Genomic DNA, 12,035 nt, shown 5'->3' with positions numbered 1-12,035 from the left:
ACAGCCAGTGGCCCGGAACATCTCACCAGCCGGGACCGGCACGTTGCCATGGGACGGCCAGCGGACCGGAACATCTCACCACCCGGGACCATCACGTCGCCACGGCACGGCCAGCGGACCGGAACATCTCACCACACGGACCGGCACGTCGCCACGGCACGGCCAGCGTACCGGAACATCTCACCACTACCCGGGGCCGCCACGTCACCACGGCATGACCAGCGGCCCGGAACATCTCGCCCCCCTGGGCCATCACGTCGCCACGGCACGGCCAGCGGCCTGGAACATCTCACCACCCGGGACCGGCACGTCGCCACGGCATGGCCAGCGGCCCGGAATATCTCACCACCCGGGACCGGCATGTCGCCACGGCACGGAGAGCGGCCTGTAACACCTCATCACCCTGGGCCGGCACGTCGCCACGGCACGGCCAGCGGCCCGGTATATCTCACCACCCGGGACCGGCACGTCGCCACGGCACGGCCAGCGAACCGGAACATCTCAGCACCCGGGGCCGGCACGTTGCGACGGCAAGGCCAGCGGCCCGGAACATCTCAGCACCTGGGGCCGGCAGGTCGCCACGGCACGGCCAGCGGACCGGAGCATCTCACCACCCTGAGCCGGCACTTCGCCACGGCACAGCCAGCGGCCAGGAATATCTCAGCCGCCTGGGCGACACGTCGCCACGACACGGCCAGCGGCCCGGAATATCTCACCACCCGGGACCGGCACGTCACCACGGCACGGCCAGCGGACCGGAACATCTCACCACCACCCGGGGCCGCCACGTAGCCACGGCACAGCCAGCGGCCCGGAACATCTCACCACCCGGGGCCGGCACGTCGCGACGGCACGGCCAGCGGACCGGAACATCTCACCACCTGGGGCCGGCACGTCGCCACGGCACGGCCAGCGGACCGGAACATCTCACCACCACTCCAGGCCGCCACGTCGCCACAGCACAGCCAGTGGCCGGGAACATCTCACCACCCGGGACCGGCACGTTGCCACGACACGGCCAGCGGACCGGAACATCTCACCACCCGGGACCGGCACGTCGCCACGGGACGACCAGCGGCCCGGAACATCTCACCCCGCAGGGCCATCACGTCGACACGGCACGGCCAGCGGACCGGAATATTTCACCACCCGGAACCGGCACGTCGCCACGGCACGGCCAGCGGACCGGAACATCTCACCACAACCCGGGGCCGGCACGTCGCCGCAGCAAGGCCAGCGGCCCTGAACATCTCACCACCCGGGACTGGCACGTCGCCACGGCACGGCCAGCGGACCGGAATATCTCACCACCACCCGGGACCGGCACGTCGCCACGGCACGGCCAGCGGACCGGAACATCTCAGCACCTGGGGCCGGCAGGTCGCCACGGCACGTCCAGCGGACTGGAGCATCTCACCACCCTGGGCCGGCACGTCGCCACGGCACAGCCAGCGGCCCGGAATATCTCAGCCCCCTGGGCGACACGTTCCCACGGCACGGCCAGCGGCCCGGAATATCTCATCACACGTGACCGGCACGTCGGCACGGCACGGCCAGCGAACCGAAACATCTCACCACCCGGGGCCGGCACGTCGCCACGGCACCGCCAGCGGCCCGGAACATCTCACCACCCGGGACCGGCACGTTGCCACGGCACGGCCAGCGGACCGGAACATCTCAGCACCCGGGGCCGGCACGTCGCCACGGCATGGCCAGCGGTCCGGAATATCTGAGCCCCCTGGGGCGACACGTCGCCACGGCATGGCCAGCGGCCCGGAATATCTCACCACCCGGGACCGGCACGTCGCCACGGCACGGGAAGCGGCCCGGAACATCTCACCACCCAGGACCGGCACGTCGCCACGGCACGGCCAGCGGTCCTGAACATCTCACCACCCGGGACCGGCACGTCGGCACGGCACGGCCAGCGTACCGGAACATCTCACCACCTCGGGCCGGCACGTCGCCACGGCACAGCCAGCGGACCGGAACATCTCACCACCACTCCGGGCCGCCACGTCGCCACAGCACAGCCAGTGGCCCGGAACATCTCACCAGCCGGGACCGGCACGTTGCCATGGGACGGCCAGCGGACCGGAACATCTCACCACCCGGGGCCATCACGTCGCCACGGAAAAGCCAGCGGCCCGGAACATCTCACCACCCGGGACCGGCACGTCGCCACGGCACGGCCAGCGGACCGGTACATCTCACCACCACCCGGGGCCGCTACGTCGCCACGGCACGGCCAGCGGACCGGAACATCTCACCACCCGGGACCGGCACGTCGCCACGGCACGGCCAGCGGACCGGAACATCTCACCACAACCCGGGGCCGGCACGTCGCCGCAGCAAGGCCAGCGGCCCTGAACATCTCACCACCCGGGACTGGCACGTCGCCACGGCACGGCCAGCGGACCGGAATATCTCACCACCACCCGGGACCGGCACGTCGCCACGGCACGGCCAGCGGACCGGAACATCTCAGCACCTGGGGCCGGCAGGTCGCCATGGCACGGCCAGCGGACTGGAGCATCTCACCACCCTGGGCCGGCACGTCGCCACGGCACAGCCAGCGGCCCGGAATATCTCAGCCCCCTGGGCGACACGTTCCCACGGCACGGCCAGCGGCCCGGAATATCTCATCACACGTGACCGGCACGTCGGCACGGCACGGCCAGCGAACCGAAACATCTCACCACCCGGGGCCGGCACGTCGCCACGGCACCGCCAGCGGCCCGGAACATCTCACCACCCGGGACCGGCACGTTGCCACGGCACGGCCAGCGGACCGGAACATCTCACCACAACCCGGGGCCGGCACGTCGCCGCAGCAAGGCCAGCGGCCCTGAACATCTCACCACCCGGGACCGGCACGTCGCCACGGCACGGCCAGCGGACCGGAACATCTCACCACCTGGGGCCGGCACGTCGCCACGGCACGGCCAGCGGACTGGAGCATCTCACCACCCTGGGCCGGCACGTCGCCATGGCACAGCCAGCGGCCCGGAATATCTCAACCCCTGGGCGACACGTTGCCACGGCACGGCCAGCGGCCCGGAATATCTCATCACACGTGACCGGCACGTCGGCACGGCACGGCCAGCGAACCGAAACATCTCACCACCCGGGGCCGGCACGTCGCCACGGCACCGCCAGCGGCCCGGAACATCTCACCACCCGGGACCGGCACGTTGCCACGGCACGGCCAGCGGACCGGAACATCTCAGCACCCGGGGCCGGCACGTCGCCACGGCATGGCCAGCGGTCCGGGATATCTGAGCCCCCTGGGGCGACACGTCGCCACGGCATGGCCAGCGGCCCGGAATATCTCACCACCTTGGACCGGCACGTCGCCACGGCACGGGTAGCGGCCCGGAACATCTCACCACCCGGGACCGGCACGTTGCCACGGCACGGCCAGCGGCCCGGAACATCTCACCACCCGGGACCGGCACGTCGCCACGGCACGGCCAGCGGACCGGAACATCTCACCACCTGGGGCCGGCACGTCGCCACGGCACGGCCAGCGGACCGGAACATCTCACCACCACTCCAGGCCGCCATGTCGCCACAGCACAGCCAGTGGCCGGGAACATCTCACCACCCGGGACCGGCACGTTGCCACGACACGGCCAGCGGACCGGAACTTCTCACCACCCGGGACCGGCACGTCGCCACGGGACGACCAGCGGCCCGGAACATCTCACCCCCCAGGGCCATCACGTCGCCACGGCACGGCCAGCGGACCGGAACATCTCACCACCCGGGACCGGCACGTCGCCACGGCACGGCCAGCGGACCGGAACATCTCACCACAACCCGGGGCCGGCACGTCACCGCAGCAAGGCCAGCGGCCCTGAACATCTCACCACCCGGGACCGGCACGTCGCCAAGGCACGGCCAGCGGACCGGAATATCTCACCACCACCCGGGACCGGCACGTCGCCACGGCACGGCCAGCGGACCGGAACATCTCACCACCTGGGCCCGGCACGTCGCCACGGCACGGCCAGCGGACTGGAGCATCTCACCACCCTGGGCCGGCACGTCGCCACGGCACAGCCAGCGGCCCGGAATATCTCACCACCACCCGGGACCGGCACGTTGCCACGGCACGGCCAGCGGACCGGAACATCTCAGCACCCGGGGTCGGCACGTCGCCACGGCATGGCCAGCGGTCCGGAATATCTGAGCCCCCTGGGGCGACACGTCGCCACGGCATGGCCAGCGGCCCGGAATATCTCACCACCCGGGACCGGCACGTCGCCACGGCACGGGTAGCGGCCCGGAACATCTCACCACCCGGGACCGGCACGTCGCCACGGCACGGCCAGCGGCCCTGAACATCTCACCACCCGGGACCGGCACGTCGGCACGGCACGGCCAGCGGACCGGAACATCTCACCACCACTCCGGGCCGCCACGTCGCCACAGCACAGCCAGTGGCCCGGAACATCTCACCAGCCGGGACCGGCACGTTGCCATGGGACGGCCAGCGGACCGGAACATCTCACCACCCGGGACCATCACGTCGCCACGGCACGGCCAGCGGACCGGAACATCTCACCACACGGACCGGCACGTCGCCACGGCACGGCCAGCGTACCGGAACATCTCACCACTACCCGGGGCCGCCACGTCACCACGGCATGACCAGCGGCCCGGAACATCTCGCCCCCCTGGGCCATCACGTCGCCACGGCACGGCCAGCGGCCTGGAACATCTCACCACCCGGGACCGGCACGTCGCCACGGCATGGCCAGCGGCCCGGAATATCTCACCACCCGGGACCGGCATGTCGCCACGGCACGGAGAGCGGCCTGTAACACCTCATCACCCTGGGCCGGCACGTCGCCACGGCACGGCCAGCGGCCCGGTATATCTCACCACCCGGGACCGGCACGTCGCCACGGCACGGCCAGCGAACCGGAACATCTCAGCACCCGGGGCCGGCACGTTGCGACGGCAAGGCCAGCGGCCCGGAACATCTCAGCACCTGGGGCCGGCAGGTCGCCACGGCACGGCCAGCGGACCGGAGCATCTCACCACCCTGAGCCGGCACTTCGCCACGGCACAGCCAGCGGCCAGGAATATCTCAGCCGCCTGGGCGACACGTCGCCACGACACGGCCAGCGGCCCGGAATATCTCACCACCCGGGACCGGCACGTCACCACGGCACGGCCAGCGGACCGGAACATCTCACCACCACCCGGGGCCGCCACGTAGCCACGGCACAGCCAGCGGCCCGGAACATCTCACCACCCGGGGCCGGCACGTCGCGACGGCACGGCCAGCGGACCGGAACATCTCACCACCTGGGGCCGGCACGTCGCCACGGCACGGCCAGCGGACCGGAACATCTCACCACCACTCCAGGCCGCCACGTCGCCACAGCACAGCCAGTGGCCGGGAACATCTCACCACCCGGGACCGGCACGTTGCCACGACACGGCCAGCGGACCGGAACATCTCACCACCCGGGACCGGCACGTCGCCACGGGACGACCAGCGGCCCGGAACATCTCACCCCGCAGGGCCATCACGTCGACACGGCACGGCCAGCGGACCGGAATATTTCACCACCCGGAACCGGCACGTCGCCACGGCACGGCCAGCGGACCGGAACATCTCACCACAACCCGGGGCCGGCACGTCGCCGCAGCAAGGCCAGCGGCCCTGAACATCTCACCACCCGGGACTGGCACGTCGCCACGGCACGGCCAGCGGACCGGAATATCTCACCACCACCCGGGACCGGCACGTCGCCACGGCACGGCCAGCGGACCGGAACATCTCAGCACCTGGGGCCGGCAGGTCGCCACGGCACGTCCAGCGGACTGGAGCATCTCACCACCCTGGGCCGGCACGTCGCCACGGCACAGCCAGCGGCCCGGAATATCTCAGCCCCCTGGGCGACACGTTCCCACGGCACGGCCAGCGGCCCGGAATATCTCATCACACGTGACCGGCACGTCGGCACGGCACGGCCAGCGAACCGAAACATCTCACCACCCGGGGCCGGCACGTCGCCACGGCACCGCCAGCGGCCCGGAACATCTCACCACCCGGGACCGGCACGTTGCCACGGCACGGCCAGCGGACCGGAACATCTCAGCACCCGGGGCCGGCACGTCGCCACGGCATGGCCAGCGGTCCGGAATATCTGAGCCCCCTGGGGCGACACGTCGCCACGGCATGGCCAGCGGCCCGGAATATCTCACCACCCGGGACCGGCACGTCGCCACGGCACGGGTAGCGGCCCGGAACATCTCACCACCCAGGACCGGCACGTCGCCACGGCACGGCCAGCGGTCCTGAACATCTCACCACCCGGGACCGGCACGTCGGCACGGCACGGCCAGCGTACCGGAACATCTCACCACCTCGGGCCGGCACGTCGCCACGGCACAGCCAGCGGACCGGAACATCTCACCACCACTCCGGGCCGCCACGTCGCCACAGCACAGCCAGTGGCCCGGAACATCTCACCAGCCGGGACCGGCACGTTGCCATGGGACGGCCAGCGGACCGGAACATCTCACCACCCGGGGCCATCACGTCGCCACGGAAAAGCCAGCGGCCCGGAACATCTCACCACCCGGGACCGGCACGTCGCCACGGCACGGCCAGCGGACCGGTACATCTCACCACCACCCGGGGCCGCTACGTCGCCACGGCACGGCCAGCGGACCGGAACATCTCACCACCCGGGACCGGCACGTCGCCACGGCACGGCCAGCGGACCGGAACATCTCACCACAACCCGGGGCCGGCACGTCGCCGCAGCAAGGCCAGCGGCCCTGAACATCTCACCACCCGGGACTGGCACGTCGCCACGGCACGGCCAGCGGACCGGAATATCTCACCACCACCCGGGACCGGCACGTCGCCACGGCACGGCCAGCGGACCGGAACATCTCAGCACCTGGGGCCGGCAGGTCGCCATGGCACGGCCAGCGGACTGGAGCATCTCACCACCCTGGGCCGGCACGTCGCCACGGCACAGCCAGCGGCCCGGAATATCTCAGCCCCCTGGGCGACACGTTCCCACGGCACGGCCAGCGGCCCGGAATATCTCATCACACGTGACCGGCACGTCGGCACGGCACGGCCAGCGAACCGAAACATCTCACCACCCGGGGCCGGCACGTCGCCACGGCACCGCCAGCGGCCCGGAACATCTCACCACCCGGGACCGGCACGTTGCCACGGCACGGCCAGCGGACCGGAACATCTCAGCACCCGGGGCCGGCACGTCGCCACGGCATGGCCAGCGGTCCGGAATATCTGAGCCCCCTGGGGCGACAGGTCGCCACGGCATGGCCAGCGGCCCGGAATATCTCACCACCCGGGACCGGCACGTCGACACGGCACGGGTAGCGGCCCGGAACATCTCACCACCCAGGACCGGCACGTCGCCACGGCACGGCCAGCGGTCCTGAACATCTCACCACCCGGGACCGGCACGTCGGCACGGCACGGCCAGCGTACCGGAACATCTCACCACCTCGGGCCGGCACGTCGCCACGGCACAGCCAGCGGACCGGAACATCTCACCACCACTCCGGGCCGCCACGTCGCCACAGCACAGCCAGTGGCCCGGAACATCTCACCAGCCGGGACCGGCACGTTGCCATGGGACGGCCAGCGGACCGGAACATCTCACCACTACCCGGGGCCGCCACGTCACCACGGCATGACCAGCGGCCCGGAACATCTCGCCCCCCTGGGCCATCACGTCGCCACGGCACGGCCAGCGGCCTGGAACATCTCACCACCCGGGACCGGCACGTCGCCACGGCATGGCCAGCGGCCCGGAATATCTCACCACCCGGGACCGGCATGTCGCCACGGCACGGAGAGCGGCCTGTAACACCTCATCACCCTGGGCCGGCACGTCGCCACGGCACGGCCAGCGGCCCGGTATATCTCACCACCCGGGACCGGCACGTCGCCACGGCACGGCCAGCGAACCGGAACATCTCAGCACCCGGGGCCGGCACGTTGCGACGGCAAGGCCAGCGGCCCGGAACATCTCAGCACCTGGGGCCGGCAGGTCGCCACGGCACGGCCAGCGGACCGGAGCATCTCACCACCCTGAGCCGGCACTTCGCCACGGCACAGCCAGCGGCCAGGAATATCTCAGCCGCCTGGGCGACACGTCGCCACGACACGGCCAGCGGCCCGGAATATCTCACCACCCGGGACCGGCACGTCACCACGGCACGGCCAGCGGACCGGAACATCTCACCACCACCCGGGGCCGCCACGTAGCCACGGCACAGCCAGCGGCCCGGAACATCTCACCACCCGGGGCCGGCACGTCGCGACGGCACGGCCAGCGGACCGGAACATCTCACCACCTGGGGCCGGCACGTCGCCACGGCACGGCCAGCGGACCGGAACATCTCACCACCACTCCAGGCCGCCACGTCGCCACAGCACAGCCAGTGGCCGGGAACATCTCACCACCCGGGACCGGCACGTTGCCACGACACGGCCAGCGGACCGGAACATCTCACCACCCGGGACCGGCACGTCGCCACGGGACGACCAGCGGCCCGGAACATCTCACCCCGCAGGGCCATCACGTCGACACGGCACGGCCAGCGGACCGGAATATTTCACCACCCGGAACCGGCACGTCGCCACGGCACGGCCAGCGGACCGGAACATCTCACCACAACCCGGGGCCGGCACGTCGCCGCAGCAAGGCCAGCGGCCCTGAACATCTCACCACCCGGGACTGGCACGTCGCCACGGCACGGCCAGCGGACCGGAATATCTCACCACCACCCGGGACCGGCACGTCGCCACGGCACGGCCAGCGGACCGGAACATCTCAGCACCTGGGGCCGGCAGGTCGCCACGGCACGTCCAGCGGACTGGAGCATCTCACCACCCTGGGCCGGCACGTCGCCACGGCACAGCCAGCGGCCCGGAATATCTCAGCCCCCTGGGCGACACGTTCCCACGGCACGGCCAGCGGCCCGGAATATCTCATCACACGTGACCGGCACGTCGGCACGGCACGGCCAGCGAACCGAAACATCTCACCACCCGGGGCCGGCACGTCGCCACGGCACCGCCAGCGGCCCGGAACATCTCACCACCCGGGACCGGCACGTTGCCACGGCACGGCCAGCGGACCGGAACATCTCAGCACCCGGGGCCGGCACGTCGCCACGGCATGGCCAGCGGTCCGGAATATCTGAGCCCCCTGGGGCGACACGTCGCCACGGCATGGCCAGCGGCCCGGAATATCTCACCACCCGGGACCGGCACGTCGCCACGGCACGGGTAGCGGCCCGGAACATCTCACCACCCAGGACCGGCACGTCGCCACGGCACGGCCAGCGGTCCTGAACATCTCACCACCCGGGACCGGCACGTCGGCACGGCACGGCCAGCGTACCGGAACATCTCACCACCTCGGGCCGGCACGTCGCCACGGCACAGCCAGCGGACCGGAACATCTCACCACCACTCCGGGCCGCCACGTCGCCACAGCACAGCCAGTGGCCCGGAACATCTCACCAGCCGGGACCGGCACGTTGCCATGGGACGGCCAGCGGACCGGAACATCTCACCACCCGGGGCCATCACGTCGCCACGGAAAAGCCAGCGGCCCGGAACATCTCACCACCCGGGACCGGCACGTCGCCACGGCACGGCCAGCGGACCGGTACATCTCACCACCACCCGGGGCCGCTACGTCGCCACGGCACGGCCAGCGGACCGGAACATCTCACCACCCGGGACCGGCACGTCGCCACGGCACGGCCAGCGGACCGGAACATCTCACCACAACCCGGGGCCGGCACGTCGCCGCAGCAAGGCCAGCGGCCCTGAACATCTCACCACCCGGGACTGGCACGTCGCCACGGCACGGCCAGCGGACCGGAATATCTCACCACCACCCGGGACCGGCACGTCGCCACGGCACGGCCAGCGGACCGGAACATCTCAGCACCTGGGGCCGGCAGGTCGCCATGGCACGGCCAGCGGACTGGAGCATCTCACCACCCTGGGCCGGCACGTCGCCACGGCACAGCCAGCGGCCCGGAATATCTCAGCCCCCTGGGCGACACGTTCCCACGGCACGGCCAGCGGCCCGGAATATCTCATCACACGTGACCGGCACGTCGGCACGGCACGGCCAGCGAACCGAAACATCTCACCACCCGGGGCCGGCACGTCGCCACGGCACCGCCAGCGGCCCGGAACATCTCACCACCCGGGACCGGCACGTTGCCACGGCACGGCCAGCGGACCGGAACATCTCAGCACCCGGGGCCGGCACGTCGCCACGGCATGGCCAGCGGTCCGGAATATCTGAGCCCCCTGGGGCGACAGGTCGCCACGGCATGGCCAGCGGCCCGGAATATCTCACCACCCGGGACCGGCACGTCGACACGGCACGGGTAGCGGCCCGGAACATCTCACCACCCAGGACCGGCACGTCGCCACGGCACGGCCAGCGGTCCTGAACATCTCACCACCCGGGACCGGCACGTCGGCACGGCACGGCCAGCGTACCGGAACATCTCACCACCTCGGGCCGGCACGTCGCCACGGCACAGCCAGCGGACCGGAACATCTCACCACCACTCCGGGCCGCCACGTCGCCACAGCACAGCCAGTGGCCCGGAACATCTCACCAGCCGGGACCGGCACGTTGCCATGGGACGGCCAGCGGACCGGAACATCTCACCACCCGGGGCCATCACGTCGCCACGGAAAAGCCAGCGGCCCGGAACATCTCACCACCCGGGACCGGCACGTCGCCACGGCACGGCCAGCGGACCGGTACATCTCACCACCACCCGGGGCCGCTACGTCGCCACGGCACGGCCAGCGGACCGGAACATCTCACCACCCGGGACCGGCACGTCGCCACGGCACGGCCAGCGGAACGGAACATCTCACCACCACCCGGGACCGGCACGTCGCCACGGCACGTCCAGCCGCCCGGAACATCTCACAACCCGGAACCGGCACGTCGCCACGGCACGGCCAGTGGACCGTAACATCTCACCACCCTGGGCCGGCACGTCGCCACGGCACGGCCAGCGGACCGGTACATCTCACCACCACCCGGGGCCGCTACGTCGCGACGGCACGGCCAGCGGACCGGAACATCTCACCACCCGGGACCGGCACGTCGCCACGGCACGGCCAGCGGCCTGGAACATCTCACCACCACCCGGGACCGGCACGTCGCCACGGCACATCCAGCCGCCCGGAACATGTCACCACCCGGAACCGGCACGTTGCCATGGCACGGCCAGTGGACCGTAACATCTCACCACCCTGGGCCGGCACTTCGCCAAGGCACAGCCGGCGAACCGGAACATCTCACCACCCGGGGCCGGCACGTCGCCGCGGCAAGGCCAGCGGCCCTGAACATCTCACCACCCGGGACCGGCACGTCGGAACGGCACGGCCAGTGGACCGTAACATCTCACCACCCTGGGCCGGCACTTCGCCAAGGCACAGCCGGCGAACCGGAACATCTCACCACCCGGGGCCGGCACGTCGCCGCGGCAAGGCCAGCGGCCCTGAACATCTCACCACCCGGGACCGGCACGTCGGAACGGCACGGCCAGCGAACCGAAACATCTCACCACCCGGGTCCGGCACGTCGCCACGGCAACGCCAGCGGCCCGGAACATCTCACCACCCGGGACCGGCACGTTGCCACGGCACGGCGAGCGGACCGGAACATCTCAGCACCCGGGGCCGGCACGTCGCCACGGCACGGCCAGCGGTCTGGAATATCTCAGCCCCCTGGGGCGACACGTCGCCACGGCACGGCCAGCGGCCCGGAATATCTCAACACCCGGGACCGGCCCATCGCCACGGCACGGCTAGCGGCCCGGAACATCTCACCACCCGGGACCGGCACGTCGCCACGGCACGGCCAGCGGACCGGAGCATATCACCACCTGGGGCCGGCACGTCGCCACGGCACGGCCAGCGGACCGGAACATCTCACCACCACTCCGGGCCGCCACGTCGCCACAGCACA

The sequence above is a fragment of the Athene noctua genome, unplaced genomic scaffold (genome assembly GCF_965140245.1).
Source record: "Athene noctua unplaced genomic scaffold, bAthNoc1.hap1.1 HAP1_HAP1_scaffold_121, whole genome shotgun sequence".
In the NCBI taxonomy this organism is placed as follows: Eukaryota; Metazoa; Chordata; class Aves; order Strigiformes; family Strigidae; genus Athene; species Athene noctua.
The sequence above is the reverse complement of the archived record's forward strand: the minus strand, read 5'-3'. Positions refer to the sequence as shown.